General features: G+C 40.1%; 1 protein-coding gene and 1 pseudogene across 6 annotated transcripts in view; one reads left to right on the forward strand and one right to left on the reverse strand.

Annotated features, from left to right (window-relative positions):
- The window catches only part of Cadm1 (cell adhesion molecule 1), a 322,638-nt gene that overhangs the window by 5,156 nt on the left and 291,913 nt on the right, over positions 1-25,569 (forward strand). The gene's annotated exons all lie outside the window — the stretch shown is intronic.
- LOC110559905 (large ribosomal subunit protein eL37-like) lies at positions 11,615-11,946 on the reverse strand (annotated as a pseudogene).

The raw sequence follows: 25,569 nt of genomic DNA on the forward strand, positions 1-25,569 counted from the left end.
TTCTTGAGTCTAGAACGAGAGCCTACCTTGGTTTTCTTTGCAGGTTCTTCTTGTCATTTGCAGAGAAAAAGCTAAAGTGAAATTTTTCTTTTCCTTCAAGAGAAAAACAGTTTTTCAGGATGACTTTTATATTGGCCTTATTTTCTCTTTTTTTCCCCCGCTTGTTTGCGGGAAATTTCAAGTGTACACAAAAGCAGAAAGAACGCCCTATTAAACTCTGCATGCAAATCACCCAGTTTCAGTGGTCACCCACCCTTGCTCATCTGTCCCCTCTGTGCTTTCTATCCCTTCCAGATTATTTTAAATAAATCTTGGGCATCCTATAATTTTTCCACAGTTAGTTCAGAATGAATTTCCCCACTCATAATTATAGTATCATTATCTGAATTATACAGATTCTCAACTGGATATACAGAATCTTGCCTGCTACTCTTGGTTTTCTGAGGAAGGCAGAATGAGGGGTTGTCTCAGTGGGTAACAGCCAGGCAGGGATGAGAGAATGTCAGTGGATGTCTGCTAGTTCTGAGGAGGCCTTTCCTGTGGTTTAGTTTATTTTAAGCAAGTTTTGTTTGGATCGGATAGGATGATTTTTTATTGTTGTGTAAATACAGTTGTATAAATGTGCAGTAATTGTGGCTAATCCCCCACTGTGGCCTGCACCCTTGGCGAACTTGGCCATTTTCAGTTGTTCCCATAATTAATACCCTCCATCCACAAACTTTTATAGGAAAAGCTTATTTTAGTTTGATGGCTATGATATACCATATATATATATATGGTATATATATATATAGTTTAATGGCTATGAGATAACATATATATGTGTGTGTGTGCAAGTACCTTCCGGTCCTCTGTGGTTTAAATGCCGTTGCAAGCATATATTGCTTAAAAAAAAAAGTGTCGTTTTCATTTCTGACTGGCTAAGTGTTGATTTCGGTCTGTAACTGAAGTGATGAAAATGCCTTCTGTGGCATGAGAAGCACATACTACGTACTGTGAGTACTCTGCTGTTATTTTTGTGGGTGTGGCTGAGGGGTAATAAGGGAGAGAAAAGGTTATTAATTTTAATATATTTTAAAATGTGATTTTTAATATTTCAGCTGGAAATGTTGGGCACCCTTATTGTTTAATTCTATTTTTCCCCCACAAAAAATGTTGGTTCCATTTTCCAAAGTTTGTAACAGGTGAGGTTGCCCATTTTCCTTCTTTCCCTCCCTCCCTCCCCCCCTCCCCCCTCCCTCCGTACATCCTTTTTTTTAATGAAAAATTTTTTTAAAGATTTACGAATATGAGTTTTTTGCTTACATGTTAGCTTGTGTGCCTGTGCCTATCAAAGTCAGAAGTGGGCATCACATACCCTAGAACTGGGGTTAGTGATGTATCTGAGTCGCTATATGGATGCTGGGAAACAGGTCCTCTGCGAGTGCTCTTATCCTCTGACCTATTTCTCCAGTTCCTTCTTTTGGATTTTAATGAAGTTCCTTGAAGGTTTCATTTAATGCAGATATAAATCTGCAGCTTTGGTTGTTGTTCCCACCCGAATGACAAATTACGTAAGAGATGATGTTGAGGAATCCAAGTGCCTCTGACAGGTGAAAACCCATCTCCTGAGTTGGTCACTGGTCAAGAAAGTACATGAAGGAGTTTATATATTCAGAGCTTAGGGAATTTTACCAAAATGGGATTAAAAAAAAATCTTTTGTTTGTCTGGAAGCCATCAATGACGGAAGGAACCCACCGGAATGTTTGTAATCATAAGTGATACTTCCTTGTCGGAATTTCAGAAGCCATAGTTTCTTCTTCTGAGATTTAAATTGCAGGTTCTAGCTAGCAGCTGCTGTTGGGGTTAATGAACACTTTTTCTTTTTGTCTTTGAAGGTCTTCCAGTGCTTGTCCTCAAAGCCTTGGTACGGTTGTCCATGGACTAGGGGGTAGACAAAAGTGAGATGTTGGTACGGTTGTCCATGGACTAGGGGGTAGACAAAAGTGAGATGTTGGTATTTATATGACCAGAATGATGTGTGCAGCCTTGATGGTTATGCCAAGGAGAAACTCAGTGTTAAGGCTGATGAAAGTAGGTGCCAAGAGTACCTGTTAATGATGCTTGGGGGTCTTGAACAGAGTGATTACCTTAAGGAAGAGCTGTGGTGGGGATTAAAAAACCTCCAGTAGATGTTTTGATGGAAGCTAGTTATCTAACCCAGCATCTTGACCTAGGTATTTCAGGGTGTTAAGTAAGCTTGCAGTGAAAAGTGCTGTGAAATACATTTAAATGCTACTCGGGGTTTGAAGTTGGTGCTCCAGTGAGTGTGGACTTCTGTAAAAGCCTAGAATAAGTGTCTTGCTCTTGGCAGAGTGCTTTGAGAAGGTAGACTGTCTAATTCCCCCCTCAGCTTTCCACCATGAGACAGCAACATCAAGTTACAATTAAGTTATGCCACCCCCGGAGGTAAGGAGAAGCTGCTGCCTGACAACAAAGGGCTTACCTGCCCCATGTCTCCCATCATCCGTGCCGTATCTGAACATGGCTGGGATAGCGTTTCTGAAGTGTACCTTTTTGTTGTTCTGCCACTGGTGACAACTTCCCTCAGCCTTCTTCATTACTGGGAACAATACCACTGTTAGTCCCTGTGTCCGTAAGTTTGGAACCCTTTTCCTCTTCTGTACCTTGTTTGTTATTATTACTATTATTATTATTATTGTTTGAGACAGGGTCTCTTGTTTCCAAGGCTGGCTAAGAACTGACTGTGTAAAAGTGGCTGATTTTACCTGCTGAGTATGAGGTGTGCAGGTGTCTGTCAGTCGTGGCCTGTTTATGTGGCACTGGAGACTGAGCTATGCTGGGCACGGAACCTGAGGCATCAGGCATTTGAGGCAGGCACTTTACTGACCAAGCTCACTTCCTAACATTGAAATTAAATGGGCCACGTTTTTGTTTTTTGTTTTTTCCCCTCCTTCATGACTCTCTAGAAACTTAGTGATCCCCATGTGCTGTGTTTTCCCAGGAGAAGGTACCTAGCCACTTCCCTCCCTGAATACTCTCAAGGCCGTCTGCTTCAGTTCTAATCCCTCTCAGGGCTTGCCCATGGAGCGTCCCTTTTAGAAACCTAATCTCAAATTCTTTCTTCTTGTGTCAGATTCAGTCTCCGAACTGTTTTGTCTTTAGGTGGTTCCTTCCTCAATTGCTCTCTCATTTCCTCTCTAATTGCCCTCATTTCTTATTACTTTTCAGCCCAATCCTGATGGGACTGGAAGACTGATGATTCTGCTGTGAAACTGAGGAAGGAAGTGCTTCTGCCTATCAGCCTTCATCTGGTTGCAGTGGCATAAAACGACTGCTTTTCCCTTAACTGTCTGTCTAGGCTCATAGGTGAAGGATGGCGGCTCTCATCGTCTTTGAGAGTAGACACCTTTTCCTTTTTGTCTTTCATTTTAACCAACCTGCACTTCTTTAAAGCAGGTCTCCATGCTAGCCTTTCCTTTTCTGTTTTACAGGTGTGTGTGTGTGTGTGTGTGTGTGTGTGTGTGTGTGATAATTAGACATTGTGACAAAGGTTGTCATTATTGTGGCCATAATTTTCATGGAATGTTTAAACTTTAGAATATTGAAAATATATTGTGACTGTTTGGTAGAACCTGTTTGAATATGATGCTTGACTATAGCCTAAAGAGATGGTATAAATGACTTAAATTACAGTCTGTCAAAGTAATACTTTCAGCCCCAAGTGAAGTTCTTTTAAGGGAGGACGTTTTCTCAAGGGTGAAAAAGCAAAACCAAAGGGCCTTATGTAGCTCTACTGGCCTGGTCTGAGATCAGCCACTGTGAAGGTGATGCGGTGCGTGCCACCTTACAGATGGCATTTTGATGCTTGTGTCTGGTTCTCGTGGTTGCCAGATAGACCTACCTGAGAAAAGGCAGGACAGTAATATTAACCCCTGGTCTCTATCGGCTAGTGTTCAAATTCAGTTGGTTTCGGAGTAGAGCCGTTTAATTCAATACAATCATGCCAGCTTTGCCAATTTTGTTGCAGCTCCAGTTGCTTTTCAGTAGGTAATACAGAGGACAAGTTATAATTGGCCCAATAAACAAAAATGTGGAGTCCTTGTTTCTCATTGTCACTGATGAGCTTGTTATCTTAGGGATCCTTTCAGAGGATCTGGTATTACTGTCTGCCATTCTCCTTGCCTTGGGTTTTTCTGTAACTGTTACAGTTCTTGCTGGTATAAAACGTTAGCACTGTAAGAATATAGTGGTGCAGCATTTGATTGTCTTCTGGTTTTCTAGGACAGTCTTGGGATGGCTTGAGGGTCAGATTGTGTTTGTGTGTTTGGCTCTTTGCCGCATCTGCCTGTGTTAAGTCGAGCTGCCTAGTCGTCCTTGCAAATCATCAGCTCCATGCTTCTGAATAAAACAGGAGCATCGCCTCATTTCTCTTGCAGAAACTCTTATTTAAACAATGAAAACTTTTAACGATAGGGAGAAAAAAAAACCAAGTTAATTTAGTACTAAATTACTGCTCAAATGGTTTTATCTCTTAAAAGGTTCAAGTAGAGATTAGCTTAAATGACACCCACTTTCACTTTTGCTTATGCCTATCTCGTGAGCGAGCATCCTTCTGAAGAGTCCCCTGCCCCTTGGCTCCAGCTTTGTTAGCAATCACAGGAACACTGGCTGCTGTTGCACTGCTCGATTCTGGAGCAGATCTCTCCATCCCTGGGCCAGGTTGACAAGTGGAATCCTTGCTTCAGGTTCCACCGCAGGACCGTGGAGATCAGCAAAGTAGCCTGCCTTACAGAATGACAACAATTGAAGCAGACCACACACAGGGGACTTTTTTAAGCTGGAAGTATTCGTGTCCATCCATCTCTTTATTAGAATATCTTCCTAGTGGTGGTGGGTAATGTCTACTAACACATAATCATTTGCAAATCCCTTACATGTTAGGCAATATTGAAAAAAAAAAACAAAACTATGTTGAAAGGATTAACTCAAGATGCTCTCGGTATGCTTTGAGGTGAAGTGAAAGAATAAACTGAGTGGAATCATATAACATCAGAGAAACAGTGTGATTATAATATAGTTATTAGGCTTTTAAACTCAGACTTTATTGTTTTAATCAACCTCTTATATTTTATTTGCTATATTGAATGAAGACATGATATTGCTAGCCCCTAAGGCAGTGGGTAGAAAAACAAACATTTGATTTATGAAAATGATTTTTCATTTGAGTGTCTCTATGCTAGGGACTGTTGGGTATATTTCTGTCTTCCAAGAGGGTAGTATGTGTGTGTGTGTGTATGTGTTTTTCTCCCATCATTTTTTGTTTTGTTTTGTTTTTTGTTTTTGGGAAGATTTCAAAATCACAGGGAACTTGAAATCAGAGTACAAGACAATGCATATTTGTATCTACTTTATCTAGAGCTATCAACTGAAAACATTTTGCCCATTTATTGCCATCTCCCTAAATAATATATAGACATATATTCCTAGCTTTTCTTTTTCTGAATCATAGGAAAATAAGTAGCAGGCATGATACTTGACTCTTGAATATTCATCATGTAATTCCTGAAAATCAGGTTATTTTCCTGTGTAGTTTCAGAAACATTACTATACAATTGACATACCTCTACTGTTATTTAGTATCTAGGTCACGCTTTGTTCTATTGGCTCACCAACATTGCTTTAGCCTGCCCAGTACAGATCTTGAAGTTACTAGCAAATACACACTGGATTTGGTTTTCATTTCTCCGGGAATGTTTCAGTCTAAAACCGTTTTTCACCTTTTCCTCTTTCCTTTATTTCTCTTTTTTGGTGCTAGGTATCAGCCCAGGGATGTACCTGTCCCCATTTAAAAGGATTATCTAAAGAGGTGTCTTTCATGGCTTTGTCTTTTTGAGTCCAGACATGAATGTCCTCTGGTTATACACACAGATCCTTTTCTCCTAGTTTGGCTCATGGTAAGCATCTTAGGTGAGAATACTGGATAACTGAACTGATGTTGTCTTCTGGCAGCTTCTTGTCAGTTTTTCCCTAGTTAAATATATCAACTTAATCACTTATTTTAGGTAGATTATAGGTTTCTCCATTGTTGTCCCTTTGTAATCAATAAATTAATAAAGAAGTCTGTAGCATAATTTTGGGAGTGCTGATCCTTTCCTCTTACAGTGCTTCTTGAGTTAACGGGCTAACAGCACTAATAAATCTCTGCATCAAATATCATAGTGGTGCTTACAAACTGAACATTTTCCAAATCTCTAGTTCCCATTTCAGGTAGAGATAGTTCTGTGAAGAGCAGAGCTTGTTCCTCCACACTCCTTTCTATGAATTTAAAAAATGAAAACTCGGTGTGATTTGATAGTAGCTCATCACCATTAAAGGTGGCCGTTGCGAGCCTCTTCCAACTCCGCTGTCTCATTTTGATGTAGCCTTGCTAGTTAACATTTTTTATTACATTTATTTATTTTGTGTATATGAGTACTCAGGTGCCTGTGTGTACATGCACATGCTCTAGTATGTATTCATTGGTCAGAGGAAAACTTGGGGGAATTGGTTCTCTCCTTCCACAGGTAGATCCTGGGGATTTACTCACCAAGCTGTCTGGCTGGTCCAGTCTTTCTTACTTTATGTCATTAGATACAGGCTTCCTTTGAGTGATTCCTGCCCTGGACCTAAATTTAGCTATTTCTCCAAGGACTCTTTCCTTTTTGAGGAGAACTGCTTAGTAAATGAAGAGAGTTGTTGCACTCATTAGATTTATGTTGTCCTTGTTTCTAGAGCTAGGACTTAATACCTACTTCCTTGTTTGTGCACGCCCCCAACCCACACACACGTTGCAGATATTCCAATAAGCTGCATATTTAATGTTTGTTCAGTTAAGTCCTGACATGAAACATGAATGCCTTCTCTTCCAGCCTGACATCCAGGTTGTTTTTCTCCATCTCCCATTCCTTACTTGAATTTTCTGCCTCAGGTGAAAACCCTGGGTCCCAGTCACATCCATATCTTATAATTAATATAGAGAGGTTTTGAAATTACTTCACCAAGACCACTGTGGACCATAATCTTAACAAGTAGATTTCAGATTTTCCCCCTGTTCTTTTTATGACTAAAAAAATCCTGCTTGTCCAGGCAGTGGTGGCACATGCCATTGATCCCAGCACTCAGGAGGCAGAGACAGGCAGATCTCTGAGTTCAAGGCCAGCCTGGACTACAAAGTGAGTTCCAGGACAGCCAGGGTTGCACAGAGAAGCGCTGTCTCGCTGTCCCCATCCCCACCCTACCAAAAGATCCTACTTGTATAGACAAAAATAAATGGTGTTAACAAGTTTGAGCCTGCATGTTCTCTCTCTGTCTCTTCTTGTGTGTGTGTGTGTGTGTGTGTGTGTAAGAGAAAGAGAGAGAGGGAGAGAGAGAGAATTTACTGATTTGGGGGTACAAGAAATGGCTAAAAGAAATCTACTTTTTCTACTTCTTTAAAAACAAAACAACCTTTCTATTTCATTTATATTCTGCTTCCTATTTTTAAAAAAATATTCTATTCCCTCCCCCCTTTAAAAATTGTGTTAGCACATCTCTATGTTCTCCTTATTTAACCAACTCTGAGGTTGCTTCACATTTATTTAAATGATCTTCCTGCCATTCAGCTTTGTTTTAGAAACTAGCTTTTCTGCCACCTCCAATTTCTTTTTTTGAAACTAATAGTTTTCTTGGGTGGAATTTTGTGTATATTTTTAATTTTTCAATTTCTTTCAAGAGGACTGTCTTTCTATACTGATACAGTGTGCATCTGATATTTATTGAAAAATAGGAATGCCTTCTGGAAGTATAGTCTTGTTAGCCTTGGGTTTTACTTTGCTTTTCTTTGCTTTTCATCAGTCATTTAAGAAATTCTTTTTCCCATCTAATAAGTTGAAATTTTAAAATAGGGTCTTGAAATTCTAGCCTGTAACTTAGTCTGTATCTCTGATTGGCCTTGAACTGGAGACGATCCTTCTGCTTCAGTTTCCTGAGTACTGGGATTTCAGGTGTACACCATTGTATACGGTTCTAACTTACTCTGAAGTATACACCCAAGGTGCTCTTTATATTTAAATCTCAGACCATGTTAAAAAAGAAACAGGAAAACAACAACAACAACAACATAAACATGCCTGTTGGACATCTCCATTGGAGTGTTCCGCGGGCATCCCAGATAACGTGCAGCAAGAACAGCAAGTATGACTTCCCGTCTATTCATGAGCTCATTTGTTCTCACTGTTGCCCTGCAAGCTCTTACTGCTCTTGATTTCTTTTACAGGTAGGAACTGAGAGCAGGAGGAGAGAGAAGAAACACAAATAGCAAATACCAGAACCAGGACACAAACTAGATCAATCTTCCAATTCGATAATTTTAAACATATAACCACATGGTTTTCAGATGTCTATAACTGAACCTAATGGTCTCCCCCTCCCCATTCCTTTCTCTCCGCTGATTGTCCCTAATGAAGTATCTTGTTATCTACCCTGGTGTTTGACTGGGTGTGGTCTCAGAGCACTGCTGCCTCCTTCACCATCTTCTTCCCCTCTAATAGTTAATAAGTCCTTCTCATCTTCATTCTGCCGATGAGGAAAGTAGATTTCAGTTGGTATAACAGCGCCTTAATTGGTCCATTTACTTGTAGCCTCATCCCTTGTAATGCATCTTTAATACTGTTTCTAGTTGGATCTTTCTGAAATACACATTAGATTGTCACTTTCTAGCTTAAAAATCTTTAAATGTGTTCTTGCTACTTTGAAGACAAGGCTTATTCATTCTGCATGGCCTGGAGTGTCTTTCATTACCTCCCGTCTCTTTCTCTACCCTCACCTCCTCCCAACCCACCACATGTAGACCATAGAAGTAAATGCGTTCCTCCTGCCCCAAGATCTCTCTTGCTGATATTTGTACATTATCAGTCTCTGGGTGACTCTTGTGACCTCAGACTTGAGCTCAGCACTGGATCCTGAAGGAAACTTCCATGACCACTCAGCTTGGTTAGGTTGAATTCTGATGTTCTAACCTTTGAACTTTGCTCAGGGATTTTCCTGGCTTAGCTTATTGCTTCCCATCAAGCATCCTTCTTGGAATCCAGCCTCCTGTATGTACTTGCTGTGTGCTTTGTTTTTCCCCAGCATCTTTCTGTGGAGAGAAATGTCTCACTCCTTTACCAGCTTCAGGGTTAGCTAATTTAAATCACACACAGAATGGCCAAAGTCTGCAGTTTCTTTCTCAGGTGTTACGTAATTTCCCAGGCAGATTGTAATATTGTCCATGCAACTTTCACTGCAGTTTCTCTGATTCTTCCATGACTTTTTGGCATTTTACCTTTTTATGTGTTGACATGTGTCCATGTGTGTTGAATAGAGGGATGATTATTTATACTGATATCCTTAACAGGTTGGAGCTTACAGGCCTGTGCGTTACACACACCCAATGTGAATGAATTGGCTATTGGGTGCCCATTACAACTTTTCTAAATCTTTACAGTACACATGTGAACGGGGGACATGATGACACTTGTTCAGACTTGAAGACTAACTTTAAAAATGAGCCAGTCTGTGTTCCTATTCATTCACTGCTTTTCTGTTACACAACTGTATTTCCAACATGTATGTATCTGTCCTATTTCACTTGTGCATTCTCATATTTGGGATATAAAATGTGTACCATGCTTACTCTTTATGATTTTAACATAGAGGTTGTTCTGTCACCAACTTTTAGGACTGTAATTCTCACAAGACTTTGATTTTTTTCTCTCCTCATGGATGAAGAACTGTGGAATGCCCTGCATTTCAAAGCTCGGAGGACTAGCTTCTGGTGTTTGTTCATGCTTGTTGGGCAATCACTGGAGAGATTTAGACTGCCACCCCAGATAAGAGACTCTCTTCCCATTTATTTAGTCACTCCACAGTCCTGGGATAGCTGGACTGTGAGTCATTGCTGAAGTTATAACAGCAAAACAAGAAACTTATCTCAGAGGTCATCTCCCCTTCCTCATGCCGGCTTTCAGGAGAATCTTGTCTTAAAACTGAGATATATTCTCGAAAGAGGTGGTGAACATAGGGAAATTTAAACCTCAGGGTAACAATTTTCCCTGTACGGTAATAAAGATATATGTGGAGTCAGTGGCTGCAGAATCAAAAAACAGATCACAGTAATCGCATCACATGTGAGAAATGGCTTGTTGCTGTGCTTAAAAACATGGGCTCGGCAGCACAGCACGCTTTTCTGGAGCTGCTTCCACTCTGTGACTACATCGTCGGTAGGAATTAAGACTGAGACAAAATGAAGCTTATAAAGTTAATTGCCTACAACTGGTCTCGGTTTAAACAGAGAGAGTTCCTTTCAGTCACTGTGGAAGATAGAATCTGTGCACAGGAAGACAGCACAGTACTTTTTGCTGTTACCTTGTAATTCAGGAGAAGCTTGAAGTTTGGTCTTTGCCTTGAGTGTAGAGGTGGAACCACTCTAATCGGAGTTTATTGCTCTAATGTTTTTAAAGTATATTGGTAACACTGATATACTGTGACCTTGTGTGGGTGTTGGGGGGGGTTGCCAGCCCTCTTTCTCACTGACACAAGTGATGCTGGCTCACTAACTCTACCTCCCGGCTAGCTGGGGACGGGAGGACTTGTTTTTTATGGCTTTTTTTCTACAGCACTGTCTTCAGAGTCACAACCATCCATGGAGAGTCCTTTCCTCCTGCCTGAGGCTTGCATCTGGCCTAGTCTGGATTTGGTGTTTTAAGTACTTTGAATGATGGGGATCGTAGTATTTTACGGATGCTTCTCCTGTAGCTCTGTCGGTTACACAGCTTGTGTTGCGAGTTGCTTGGGCATTGTGAGTGGATTGCGCAATGAGCTGAGGTTTGGAGGGGAATGACAATTTTCCTTTAGTTTTGCTACGTGCCAAGTTCTCCTTCTTGGTAGATGTTTTTTCAGGGATTGCCCTTTTGAGAAATCTTTTAAGCTGAAGGCATTAAACCTTTTTTTTCTTAGCATAATTCTTCAAAGACATATCCTTATCAATATGACCTACTGTCAAGATAATAACGATTTGATGGCAATATCTAAGAAAAATTACACCCTTGTAATACAAATTTGGCCAGTATATTAATGTATAGTATATGGTTGGTATTATCCAAGAAGAACAGATGAGTTAATCACTTTCACTTTCTTCTAGACTTAGGTGGTGAATGCTTCAAGCCTCCTATTTTAAAACAATTGCATCTAGATCCCATCTGCAGAATTACTTATTTCATCGTTCTGGTCATTTGCATGAAAACAAGTTGATGATTCTTTAAATAACCTGTCGGTTCAGTTTCCTTCTCATCCAGGATTGTTATTCTTCAAGTGTCCTCATCCATTTATGCTGTAGCATGAATCAATCAAAAAAAAAAAAAACCCTTTGTATTTTAGAATAAGGAAGTAACAGACTTTTTTCTTCACCTGTTTTTAACTAAAAATGATCTTTCATTTTCACACTAATTTACCTGTGGTTACAGCTCTTTTTCCTACCTTCATAAGGTGAGTGCTTACAGAAATATATTTTACCAGAGTATTTTTTAAGGTTTTAGGCTTTTTTTTTTCCTTTGAAACCAGAGCATTTATTTTATGACTGATTGAAATCCTCAAGATGAACTGGATGCTGCAACAGCTGCCCTTTTGGGTTTAGGTGTCATTCCTTCACGGAATCCATGCCTGAATCTGCGGTAGACAATTTTTAGGTGCCTCTTTCGACCAGTCCCGGTACTGTTTCTTAGCCTTGGCACTCCAGTTATACTTCCTTTTGCGCTTGGCAGGGTAGCCACATTTGCTACTAGTCGACTTCTGAGGGTGGTAGGCCTTAGAGCCTCAGCGGCGGCACAACGTGTGCGTCTTATTGCGACGCTTTCTAAAGGATGACGTTCCCTTTGTCATCTTGCTGCTGCCGCCGAGTCCTAGTTTTAGGCTTTTTAAAATGAGGTCATCACCTTTAAGATTTTGGTCTGAACTTCTCATGAAGTAAAGGAGGGTGAAAAGGAGAGAGTTGGGGGAGTGTATAATACACTAATAATTGAATCACTGATCAAAGCTGAATTCATTTTTTAACATTTATCTTGCAGTGGTGCCTAGAGTAACTCTGTCTCAGAATGAGACACCCTCCATTTCTGTATCTGCTCTACCTTTAGATGCTTTTTGGAAAAAGTATGCATTGGTTTTTACTTGTTGGACTTGTTTCATTTTGTTTTAGGTTTTGTACCAGTGGTTTAACCAAAATGATTTTTCACATTAAAACAGCAGGCCAAAGAGAACAAAGCTCTGTACTGGGCAGTCATATGAGGTCTGAGGCTGTCCCCTATAGGCAGTGATGTAGCGTGCTTATCTGTCTGACATTTCCTCTCTTCCTGTTTGCTCTGGGGGATCATGAGATGTGGCTGTGGCTGCAGCAGAACACTGGAGGAGTTGAGATTTTCCATCACTTGGCATGCCTGACTTCCCATCAGGAGGAAACTAGTTGGGAGTGGGAGTATCTCAAAGGTTTTCTATTGAAATGTAGTAATGAAACTAGAGGAAATATTTTACAGTGTAAGAGGTGGGGACCAGAGATGTTCCAGCTTGAGGAGGACCATTGACTAAAGGTTTATGGGTAGAAAAATAGAAATAGCTTGTGAGAAATGGGATTAGCTAAAGATAAGGTGGGGTGTGGAAAACCTTGGAGTTTGAGTTTAGATTAAATGTAGGAAGCCATTTGGAGCTAATGAAAGCTTTTTGAAGAGTGAAGTAAAATAAGTGTCATTTAGGATGTGGATCTGGGAGCGATTAGAAATAGAGAGATTTGATTAGAAATAGAGCTCTGGGGTGGGGGATAATAGTTTAATCCTAATGAAAACTTGAAGTAGGGCAGTGTCGGAAGAATGGAGGCAGAACTGACTGGATTTGGTACTGAGTGGAAAATTGGAATTGAGGGAAAATAAAGAGCAGAAATGAAGATGGACTGTGATTTTGAGTTTGAGTGACTAGAAGCATGGCTATTCCAATTAAGATATAAAAATGTATGTTGAGGTTAGTAAGCTTGGCTTGAACGTATTATTTAAGTTGTTATTGACATGTACAGGAGAAATGTTTAGAAAGCAGTTTGAAATATGGTTCTTGAGTTTGTGAGAGAATTTGAAAGTAGAGCTGGAGATACGGATTTTAGAGACATGGCAAAGAAACTTATTAAATCTGTTAGGATGCGTTAAATATGAAGATTGCTATAGATAAGGCAGGAATGTGTGGGAGAGCCTGAAGGAGGTAGGTGTGTTGAGGACAAGGTGAAGAATGCTTGGTCAACACCAGGAAGGACAAGTCGGAGGTTTGGAAGATACTTGTAGACGGGAAGACAGAAGAGAGATGGGTGGGGCTCATTTAGATGGAAGTATCTTTGCTAAGGTACCAAGAGTTATGGAGGGTACTGCCATCCAAGTGAAGGCTTCACCAGATTGTCTTGAATGTAAAGGAATGCTGGAAAATGTTGTGTAAGTGAATGAAATGAGACCCAAGTGCCTTAGCATGCAGTTTGGGTATGGCAAAGCCAGAACCAGGTCCCAGTTGTTTTTATTTGTGTTTATTTGGCTTTGAAGTACAAAGATCTAACAGATCATGTCTCTGTATTGTACAAAGAACCATGGAAAAGCTAGGCATTGCAGTGTACACCTTTAAACAAACCCCAGCACTCAAGAGGCAGAGGCAAGTAGATCTCTGAGTTTTGAGGCCAGCTGATCTACATTAACTGAATTCCAGTACAGCCATGGCTATTTAGAGAGAGACCCTATCTCAAAAAACAAACGAATGAACAAACAAACAAACAAACAAAAAACCCCAAAAATCCTCTGGAAAGCCTGTTCAGCCCATCTGTACTCCTAAATAAGACTCTTTAGGCTGTGGTGCTGAGTGAAGAACGATGGTGATGGTGAGGCTCTCAACTGCCCTGGATTTCACGTGGTGAATGACGGCTCTGGCAGGCTTAAGCATGGAGGGCAGATGGCTGGAAACTGTTTTTCTAGAAGTGTGCTGCTTTAACAACCACAACCAGAGAACAAAACAAATCCTGGTGGAGCCGGAGAAGCACTGTCAGGGCAGTAGGAGGATTCTAGGTCAGTAATAGCAGCTCCCATTCTTTAGGCAGATTAGTGCCTGCAGCCCTGGTGTTCAGCTCATGCTGAGCTGGGAAGGGCTGTGCATGGCTTCCATCACAGTGGGATTTGTTGCTGTGACAGTGCCCGAGGCTGGGTAATTTATAAAGAAAAGAGATTTATTTTGACTCATGGTTCTGAAAGGCCAAAAACATGGTGTTGGCATCTGTTCAGCTTCTGGTGCACACTTCATGTTGGCAAGGCACACGAGCACAACTAGGAGGAAGTAAACATATGAAGTAACATTGCTTTAAAATAACTGACTCTCTTGAGATGTTGTCCATTGAGAGAACTAATCCAGCTGGTGAAGAAAGACAGTAGTTTCTGTGACATATACCGACTCCCAAGGCCATTATGCTGGCAACTCATTTTAAATATAAACTTTGGTGATGAAAATCACACCTAAGCCATAGCAGCTCCTTAGCACATATCAATCAGTAGGGGACGTGCATCGAATCGGCATTTTGGAGCATTTTAATCTCCAGTTGATTGTAGCAACATCTCTCTGCCAACTCACGACTGAATTTTGTAACTCTTCTCCATTTATTATTACACTTATCAGCAGGGCTGGAGACACAGCTTAGAGGGTAATAGCACTTAGTGTTCTTGCAGAGCACCCAGGTTCTATTCCCAGTACCTACTTCAGGAGGCTCACAACTGCCTGTAACTCTGCCTTCAGAGGATCACTCATGGCTGGCCTCCAAGAGCACTTTAGTGTCTCATGCACATAATTAAAATAATAAAAATAAATCTTAAAGGATGAGTGACGTATTTGCAGACATTTCTTGATTTCCTTTAGGAAGTGTGCGGTCTAAAAGAGGGTTCATTTAGCAACAGAGCTCTGTAGCCTGCTGGCTAGTCTTGCTCCCTTGCCCTGGCTGAGCCTTTCTAGTGTTGTTCTGTGGAACTTTCTATGACAGTGGACATGGTTCCTATTTGTGTTGTGCACTTGAGTCATCACTAGTGACCCATAACCACCAAGTGCTGAAAATGGGCTCAGTTGCTTTTAATATAGATCTGAATAGCCATGTTACCATATTTGACAAAATGGTGAAAAACAAACAACAAAACAGGTGGGAGGGGTTTGGCTTTGTTGTACAGTGGTCACCCCAAATTTAGAGGCTTTCATTGAAGGTTGAGTTCAGCCACTGTGGGCATATGAACTGTGAATTTTTCTCTCTTGCTCTCTTTCTTTTTAGATTGAAAAGCCTCTGGAATATCTTCATTGTCCCTTCTCCATTTGAAAAATTATCCTCTTTAGCCATAAGAGGGGTGTAGGTCATCGAATTCATGGATTAACAGCACCAGTTTTGTCCTCAGGAAGCTTAGTCTGGAAGGTCACTGTTACGTGACTCTATGGCCATGCGCCAAGTCACATTGGTTTTTTTTTTTTTCCCTTTTCCCTTTTTCTTTTTTTATGATGCCGAAAGTGAGTGAAATGTGAAAGAAACATTATTCATTTTAAATAGTTTTGACTGCCAGGTTAATGCGACTCTTAAGCGGAGCTTCATGAGGTCTGGCCGTAGTAACTGCTTTTAACTTGATTTAAAGTTCTTAAACATTCTGAATTGCCTCACCTAATCTTTTTATACTGAACGTACAATTTTCAAGCTCTTTTTTATTTTCAAATCCATAACTGACAGCTGCTCAACACCTCATTCAAATAGTTTTAAGAGTTTTAGAGAAAAGTTGGGACAGTTTGGATTTACTGACATCAGTTGGATTGAGATACCGTGGATTTAAAGATGATAGAGAGGGAGAGAGAAAAGTAGGAAATAATTATTACATGTCCACTGCTTGCCCAATGACAGGGATTTGGAACCTAATAACTGAGAAGATGAAGAAGCAGCAGAAGGACATTTGAGTAAACTTCCAACTCTTAATCTAAAAAGTGAAGATTCCAGTGGAAAACACACTTGCCTGAAGTACTGCATGTTTTATTAAATTAAAACTATGAATGCTAAGACACGTGTATGTGTGTCAAACCCCAGTACAGCTCTCTCATTTTCCCCCTGGCATATACCTCACAGATTCCTAGCTAATTCTTCAGGGGATTTTATTATATCCACTGCAGAGCGTGTATGTCCCAGATGGAATTAACCATTGTGTAAGAGAATGGCATGCAAGCACAGTCTTCCATCTCTGCTCCCACTGACTAATGACTTACAGCTCAACTCAGCAAAGTTAGAGAAGCTCCAGAGTGTGCTGTTTATCTAAGATTTAAAACAAACATGACTATTAATTTGTTCTTTTTTTCTAGCGTATTTTGAGTGGGGTGTGTGTGTCTGTGTGTGTGTGTGTGTGTGACTTACTGTGTGTTGTATATTAGGATGAATACTAGCTGTGTAGAGAATTAATTGTATGTGGTCTATTCCATTAAGAGATTCATACTTTAGACTCTTGTCTATTAATAACCCTGTATACTCAGAGGCACAAGGATAAAAAGTGCAGTGGAAGTATAGGGCAGGGCTGTGTACCTAAGGATGGAGACTGAGTCAGGCAAGACTTTCAGAAAGACTTTAAGGAAAGATAGACAGGTAAATGGGATGGTTTATAAACTGGAGTTTTTCTGAGTTGAAAAGTGATATAATGGAAAAGCCTGGAAGCATAAAAGGCATGGGGGATCCTGGGGTTGATGTGTAGTTTACTGTTTGTAAATTACTAAATTCAGCACCGGGGAGACAGGTGCTTGAAGCAAAAACAGAATGGAAAGCTGGTGAGGTACCCATTCAGGAGTACACAGTCAAATCACGAGTGACAAACTTGATAGTAATGGCTGTGTTATTCCATGAGTTATCTTTATAGGGGTGAGAGATATAGACTGGATATGAACTAGAGATAGAGACCAGAAATAGGCTAACAGTTGGGAGAGGCCAGAGAAGATCAGCTGAAATGCTGAGAGCCTTGGCCAAGGAACTGTATGTGCAGATTAGATGGAAGTTGGTTTGGGGAAAAGTTGGATTGACTGGTGAAGTTGGATAAGGAAAAGGAAGGAGAATCAAGGACTAATGGAGAACAGAGGGGAGTTTCATGAATATTTTAAACCAGGGAGACTTCATCAATGGAGGTACCACAGAGGGACATGGGAATTTAATCAGACTTACCAGGGCCCTGATGAGGCTCAGAAAGGACATATGCTTATGAAGCCTGAGTTTCCCTTTAATTGGTTGATTGATTGATGATTGAAAGGAGAGTAGTGGGAAAGACCTAGAATTGCGGATGAGGATAAGGTTGTCCATGGCAGAGCAAGTAACTCTGGAGGGAGAACCTGTCAGGTAATGAAGGAGCCTTCCTGTGGAAGATGTGACTGGTGTGGGGGTGGGGATTAGCTGGGAAGGCTTGGCATACCCTTGGAGGGAACTCAGAAGATTGCAGGGGCAGCTAGCTGAGGTTGGAGTGTCTCCAGTCTTGGTTACTGGCTGTCCATGCCTGAGTGGCAGACCGAATGTCCCCTGCTGTCAGGTTAGTACTTTGACAGTGGGGTGCTCTTGAAACCTCTTCTTTAGAAGGAAGGAGATGCATTAGCTCTTTTCTTGCTTTTTAACTTAAATTTTGTTGTATGTTTGAGCATTTGCCTGCATGCATATGTGTGCCATTTGGATGTCTTACATCTGTGGGGGACAAATGTGGGCATCAGATCCCCTAGAACTAAGTTATAAACAGTCGTGAGGCACTGTGTCAGTTCTAGGAACTGAGCCTGGATCTTCTGCAAGAACAACAAGTGTTCTTAACCAGTGCCAGTGATTCTTCTCTCCAGCTCCACATTAGTTACTTTTTTTTTCTTTTAAACGTGACCAAAGAACTGACAAGAAGTGCTGTAGCAGAGGAAAGCATTATTTTGGTTCATGCTTTGAAGTTTAGTTTGTCATAGTTGGGAAGGCATGGTGATGGTTAGCAGGAACAGCTACCAGGTATGATGACAGGAGTGTGAGAGCGCAGAGAGACCAGGAAGTGTGTGTCAGTTATAAACCCTAAGCTCCTCCCCTAGGGACTCACTTCTCCAGGTAGGCTCCACTTTCTAAAGCATTCACAATGCCCTAATACAGTGCCACCATCTGGGGACCAAGTGTTAAAGTACACGAGCCGAGGGGTTACAGTTCACATCTACTGACGAAAGCAGGCCAGTAAAACAGGACATGGAGAGCGGAGGGACTGGAGAGCACCCAGGCCAACCTCTGCTTGTGGATGAGCAATTTTCTTCAGAAAATTAGTAGCTTATCAAATAAATTCAAACCAGGGCTACCATCCAACTGTGCCTTGTAGCTGAGTTCTTTCTTTGTCTCTCTCCTTGCTGTCTCATTGATAAAAATTATGACATCTTGTTATAAATTCTCTTTCTTTCATATTCCAGATCTATTGAAGTCTACGATGCTTTCTCTTCTAGTTTTTTTTTTTTAATTTAATTTTTTTTTGGTCCCAGTTCAAACACGAATAACTATAGTATTCTAAAAATAAGTAAACATGTATTTTTCCCAAGAGGAAATGACATTTGATTTGATGAGAATATTATTGGCACTACAATAAACTAGATTAAATACTGAAATGTTTGAGGTTTCTCTTGTTATAAACTGCTTAATTTCAAAGTCATGTGGATTTATTTATGATTTATTAATTCTAACTTTCCTTTATTCTGTATTTCAGTTGGTTCTCTATTTCAAGAGCATCTAGTATGCAGCAAGGATTATGATGATTTGGCATAGAGTGTTTCCATGTCTGTCATCCTTTCTTTTGAGAAAAGACACACAGATATAATCCTGCTCCCTGGGATCAAGTTTGAGATGGCCAACCTGTGAGCTTCTTGGGCTCTGCCTTCCATGCCCGTAGTCTAGACAAGAACCAAGAAGCAAATGATAGCATATCTACTGGATAAATAGAGTTTTCTTTTTTTTTTCAGGAGCAATTTAGTGTGGAGCAGGGGACCCTCAATTAATTATCATTGTTTATAATATATTTTCTCTTTTGTCTCTAAGAATGAGAATAATGCAGCAATATGATTGATAAATAAAACATAAAAGGTCAGTGTGGTTGCCCTGGTAACTCTCTTTCTCAGCAAGTATTTTGTTCGCCATGAAATGTGTCCTGAGTGATTTACTGGATCTCAAATTCTGAATGTCATGACTTTTTGTATTTAAATTTTGTATGCACTCATTCCGGGAGGGAATGACAGTTTTGTAGGTTATTTTTGAGTTGTGTTCTAAAGCTGTATGTGTAGTGTGTGTGTGTGTTCTCTCTTTTTATTTTTTTTTGGGGGGGGAGAAGGAACGTAAGCAAGAATCTGTGATTACAATGAATCTACTTGAGATTAAGGAGAAGATCCAGGTCTAAAGCAGGACTGAGGCCATTAGCCATGAATCATGGAACCACATTTCGGTCAGTGATGAGCTGCATATGTGATGGTGGTTCTGTGAGATTTCAGTGGTGTCCAGAGATAACTGTTGCCTAGCGACATTGCTGAGCATATACAGTTATGTAGTGGTTATTGTATTTGAATAAACAAGTATTTCTGGTTTACATGCTTAGTGTCATACACCTTTCATTGTTATTTTAGGCTATATTCTTTATTTGAATAGTGTGTTCTAAAACACTCGGGTGCATGTACTGGTTGGCTGCATACTCCTACATCTCTTTATTGGATCAGTTTCTCTTTGACTTGATTTAATCTCCTAGTTTTCTTCATCACAGATTTAGGAACAGTGGGGCCATACCACACACACACCCACGCACACATACCCATCCCTCTTAAACTATATGGTTCAGATGTGTAATAGACCATACCACATAGGCTGTGAGTTCTGCCTTTGAAGTAGAAGGATGGAATTAGCTAGTGTGTTAGTTACATTTTTGTTGCTGTGATGAAACACCAAGGTAACTGAGAGAGAAAGAGTTTTTTGGGCTTACAGACTAAGGAGATAAAAGTCCATCATTATAGAGGAATGTGGCAGCCAGCAAGGTGGCAGCAGGAGCAGGAAACTGAGATCTCACATTTTCTGACTGGAAGTAGTACAAGGCATTTAGGGTCAAAGCTCACCAGCAGTGACAAACTTCCTCAATGCCCCAGGCCCTGGGGGACATTTCTCATCCAAACTACCACACCTGACTATCACATTTCTTGGAACATATTTCTGTTGTACATGGCTGTATTTGAATATATTTCTGATAATGTGAAATTTCTTCAAAATTTTTTTAAAAATATAGTATTCAGGCAAAGGACACTTTCTAATAACTAGTCAGAAATACATTAACTGATACCTTTTGACTTAATTCCTATGCAATTACTTTTGAGTAGCATACGTTATAAAAAAAAGTGTTAAAGCTGAAAATCAAAATAATTAAGCAATTAGTGCAATTGCCATCTTCTTGAAGATTTATAGTAGTGTGAATTAAAATGAAATGAATGATTAAAAAAGTTTAGTGTGTTCTTTGATCCCTGCATCAGCCTACAGTTTTACAAGTGCACAGATATAAACCTAGAAACTGCATTATTTTTAATAATAAAAATTGGAAATAATCCAAATGCCCATCAGGAGAAGGCTGGTTAAATAAATTATGTTCTGCCCACATAATGGAATATTTTGTAGCCATTAAAAAGAGTGATGCTGTTCTTTGTCCACTGACAGGAATTGATCTCTAGGCTGTAACAGTAAGTGAAAAATACCGTTCTGGGGTTGGAGATGGCTCAATGGTTAAAGTGTTTGCTGCTCTAATGTGATGACCCGAATTCAGACCCCATGAAAATGCTGGGTGAGCATAGCAGCCCACCTGTAAGTATAGCTTTGGAAGGTGATGGCAGGGATCCCCAGAGCAAGCTGACTTGCAAGACCAACCATTTTGGTGAGAGCTCTAAATTTAATTGAAGTGCTCTGCCTCAAAAAATGAGGTGAAAGAGAAGTCAGGGAAGACTCCTGACATCCTTGGGGCTTTGCATGTATTCATATGTATAGATGTCCATTCGTACCCATATACATGCAAAAACATGCATTCACATACGCACTACCACGCACACACATTAGAAAATGAAAAGAAAGAACATGTTACAGAAGGCTATTGTAGGTGTAGATGGTCATGTTATTAAAATTAGCACAGAATGGCTACTATCTAATTGGAATGTTCTTTTAATATTGGGAGAATGAGCACAAGTCTCTCAGCAGTGGTTATCCCCAGAGAACAGGGATCTGGAGGACTTCTGTTCCCAGAAGTTATATTTGAATGTGGTTGAATTTTCTGTAATGAATATGGGTTAGAGAGGGTTAATGAATGTGGCAATTAGAGAGAGAGAAAAGATACAAAGAGCCTGCTGCTTAAGTAGGCTAAAAACCAGCTGACTAGGTACGGCATGGAGGCTTGTAGCACTCTTTTTCTATACAGTTCATTTTTTTCCCCTGCAGATGTTGAAGATGTATTTCTATTGACCTCTCCTGAGCCATTGCACTGATTTTTAAAATTGCATATGCTTATGTACCTTGGGTGTGTACATCTGGTTATATACCTCCATGATGTGGTGGAGGCCAGAGGACAACTTGGGAATTCAGTTCTCCCGCTCTAACATATGGATTGTTAGTCTTGGTGGCACATGCCTTCACCCACAAAGCCTTTTCTCTGACTCCATTATACTTTGTTTCTTTACATGCTGTTTGCTTTTTAAGCATATCCTTTAATTTTTTTTTTCCTGACTAATCTGCTTTATTGACATTGCTTAGTTGCTACCCAATATTCTTTAATGTAGGTTGCTTTTGGTTTAAAGCATTTTTGGTGTCCTGACTACTGGCTTTATTTTAAAGTGTTATAACCTTTATATATCAGGGATCTCAGAAGGGAATTTGTGGTTCAGGATTCCATCTGGATGTGATTTTTCTGGATTCTGACTCTTGGACTGAATGTTTACGTTTTCTTTTTTTGTGTCTGTGTGTCTACACATGAGCTGCAAGCAGGAAAGCTAGCTGCAGGAGTAAGACCTCTCCAGTGCAGCCAGTTTCTCTTTGCAGAACAGTCATCAATGTAGATAGGATCAGGGAGAAAGTGGGCAGGGCTGGTGGTTATTGCCATTTTCAGTGTCTCAGCTTGGTTTGTTAGCATAAAGGGTGGAGCACAAACAGCAATTTTAGTCCCTCTCCGTGAGCTTTTTATTCTTCATTGCGGTGATGATCTGTGTTAGGATAGAGCTGCAGCCTGAGGTAGACCTTGGGTCACAGTGTTGATACCCTGGCTATATTTTATGAATCTGCAGATGTGATACACATTTAGACAATAGCTTTACATTAAAAAACAAAACAGAACAAAACAAAACAAACAAACAAAAAACCGAAAAATACTCCCTTTCTGTCCTGGGTACATAAACTGGGTAGGTAATTCTTTTTTCTTAGAATTAGCCATTGGATTCTTCTTCTCAGAGGGAAGATGATAAGCACTCTTAAAGACAGTTTGAGTAGGGGCTTACTATACCCTACATAAGATTCAAAACAGTGGTTTTTATGTTTTCTTGACATCACTCTACAATGCTAGGCATAATAAATTTATATGATGTATTTATCCTTTATGTGCTCATTGCACCTTGATTTTTTTTTTTTCCTTCAGTGTGTTCTCATATTTTCTTTCTCTTTCCTGTCAGTCCAAACCAGTCCGTCTTGTTTTATTGGTCATTATCTCTGCTGTCCTGCCTTCCTTGTCCTGAGCTGCCCACCTCACTCTGTTCTGTTCTATCAATTTCTAGTCTAGTTTATTGAAAAGTACTGATGGGGAGCCATTCACATTATTTCAGGATCCAGCATTTAAAAATCATGGATATGAAGCATGACACATTGTTAAAATTACAACTACCAAAAGTCTTGGATTCTGTATTTTATTTGAGGGTTTGCTTGTTTTCTGCAGGTCAGTGTGTCATTAACTTCAGTTATGGCTAGCACCCCATGGCTTGTTCCTTGGCTTGGTAGGCTTCAGGGACTTAAAGCACCTCATTGTGAGACACATAGAGCACTTGATTTTGAAGCCATCTTTCTTTCATGATAGTTTTGAAGTAAGGATGTTTTTAACTAGCTCTCTTGCAAGAGTGTTTGAATAGTTTGCCAGAGTAGGCAGAGGTGCTGGTCACATTTTGCTGTCGGTCAGTGTGGCTTAGTACTATGGAATGCTTAACCCCAGGGTCCTGTCTTCAGCTGTCCCTGCAGGCTCGTGTCTCCCTCCTGCAGCTGTCCACTGATGCACATGCAGAGAATGTATGCCCATTGTAATATTGGCCCAAGGTATGGAAAACCTCTGTCTAGGGAAAAAAAACAAAAAGTAAGTTAAGTCACCAGTTAGCCAACTCCATTTACAAACACCAGGTAAATTATCTTGATATTTAGTCTTGGCCAAGTTTTTAGTTTTGATAAATTTCATGTTGATTTGTTCTTAAATATATCCATAATTGAATTTTAACTTTCATTTTTGGATTTATATAACCATACTTAAGTTATATTTTTAAGACTCTTGAGAGTACAGCTAGTAAAAATGTCTTGAATTTACTGTGGAAGCCAGCTCTGCACCAGGACATAATTAGTTCTTGATAAAAGTATTGATTTGATTTGAATGTGAATTGCGTATTAAAGACTGAGGCCACAGTAATGCCTCATTAATTCAAATTATTATTCTTTTAGTTTAATGAATTGGAATAGCAAAGTTAAAGGAACAGCACAGAAGACAGACAACATTAAAAACATGTCGTACTCACTGGAGACCTGTGCAAGTGTTGCTAACGGCTGGTGTCTACTGTATAAATACGTGTTTCCTTAGAACATTGTGGTAGGTATACTTCTGGCTGTTAAGGAGCTGAACTGCTGAAACTTGTTTACTGACTTGTTTGACTCAAGTTGATACTCTATGCTCTCAAGTTTGTGTTAAAGACCACACAAAACCAAAAATGTAAGAACTGCCAATACCTAATTTCTTTCTGCTATTTTTCCACTGGAAATCATGTAGTCAGTCACCTTGGAAAATAGACACCATAGAAAATATGCACAAAGTTAAGAACTACCCATACCAGGAAGAGGGGGAAAGAGAAACCTTTTGTTTGTTTGGGGGACGTAAATATCTCTTGTCATGGTGGATTCTTAGCACACTGCACATATGCTGTATGCTAGCTGACATCTTTGGGAATAATAGCACAGGTTGGCATGACTAACACACAGGCTTGTGCCTCCAGAAAGGCCAATCAGATAAGCCTGTTTTGCTTAGGAAGCATTAATAGCTGCTGACTGAAGTGAAGATCTGGAGAAACCCAGAGAAATTGCTAGCAACAGACAGGTTCAGTAGGCTTCTGGTAACTTCTAATTCCAGAGGAATGCTATGTTAGGCTGGTGAGAAGTTTCTCCACCCTTTCAGTGGAGGACACTCTCCTGGTAGTGGCTGTTGTAGCCAGTTACTTTATGTTCAGTCTGTCAAACTCTGTACAGCTCTGCTAGAGAGACTTTTTACCCTCTTTGAGCTGGAGCCTGCGAGCTACAAGAGTGATAATAGTTGGGAGAGGGGCAAGCAGTGGCTAAGTTAACTCTACTGAGTGCTTACTTGGAGATCAGGTTACTGTCTTAACCTGAGTTGAAGTTCACATAGATGTTCCAGGAGAATAAATTCTGCTAGGGAACTTTTTGTCCAATTGCTTTTTAAGAATTTGTTTTTGAATCTTCCCTAAGAAAAGCTTACTTTTTTGGGGAAGGTGGAATTCTGTGAGTTTGGGAAGTAGAATTAGGTAGCTACCTCATGGCAATATGACTGCCACAGTTAAGCACCACAGCTCTTCGATACCATCTCTTCATGTTGTCCCTGTAGGCAGACCTCCCCCACATCCTAACCCTAGCTACCTGTGGTAGCTACTGCTCTTGTTTCACATTCTTCCCATAATTTTTCTGAATGCCACAGAAATAGACTGCTACTGGATGTAGAAGTAATCTTTTGAGTCTGGCTTTATTCACGTAACATCTTACAGTCTAAAATTTCTCAAGGTTATTTTCATAGATGAGTAGAATTTTGTTTTGGATGTACCATGGTGTCAACTGTGGGAGACTGGTGCTGTTTCCAGCTTTTGGTGTTTCAGAAAACATAGCTCTAAATGTTTATGTACAAGTTTTTATGGATGTAAGTTCCTACCTTTCTTACCCAGTTCCCTAGGAGTAGGTTGCCAAGTCATATGTAAGTACAGGAAGTACATAATTAATTTTTAAAGAAACCGCTGCACTGTTCTCCAGAACAGACGTAGCATTTCACATTCCATTTTGGAACTGAACTGTGGTCTCCTTATGTCTTTGGAAGCACTTAATATTGTCAGGGTGTGGCTGTTTAATCTTGGCCATTCTAATAGATGAGATGTCTTGATGGGTTTAAGCTGCATTTTTCTCTGACTTGGTGATGAACATCTCGTGCCTATTT

Source organism: Meriones unguiculatus, chromosome 1 (genome assembly GCF_030254825.1).
Source record: "Meriones unguiculatus strain TT.TT164.6M chromosome 1, Bangor_MerUng_6.1, whole genome shotgun sequence".
In the NCBI taxonomy this organism is placed as follows: Eukaryota; Metazoa; Chordata; class Mammalia; order Rodentia; family Muridae; genus Meriones; species Meriones unguiculatus.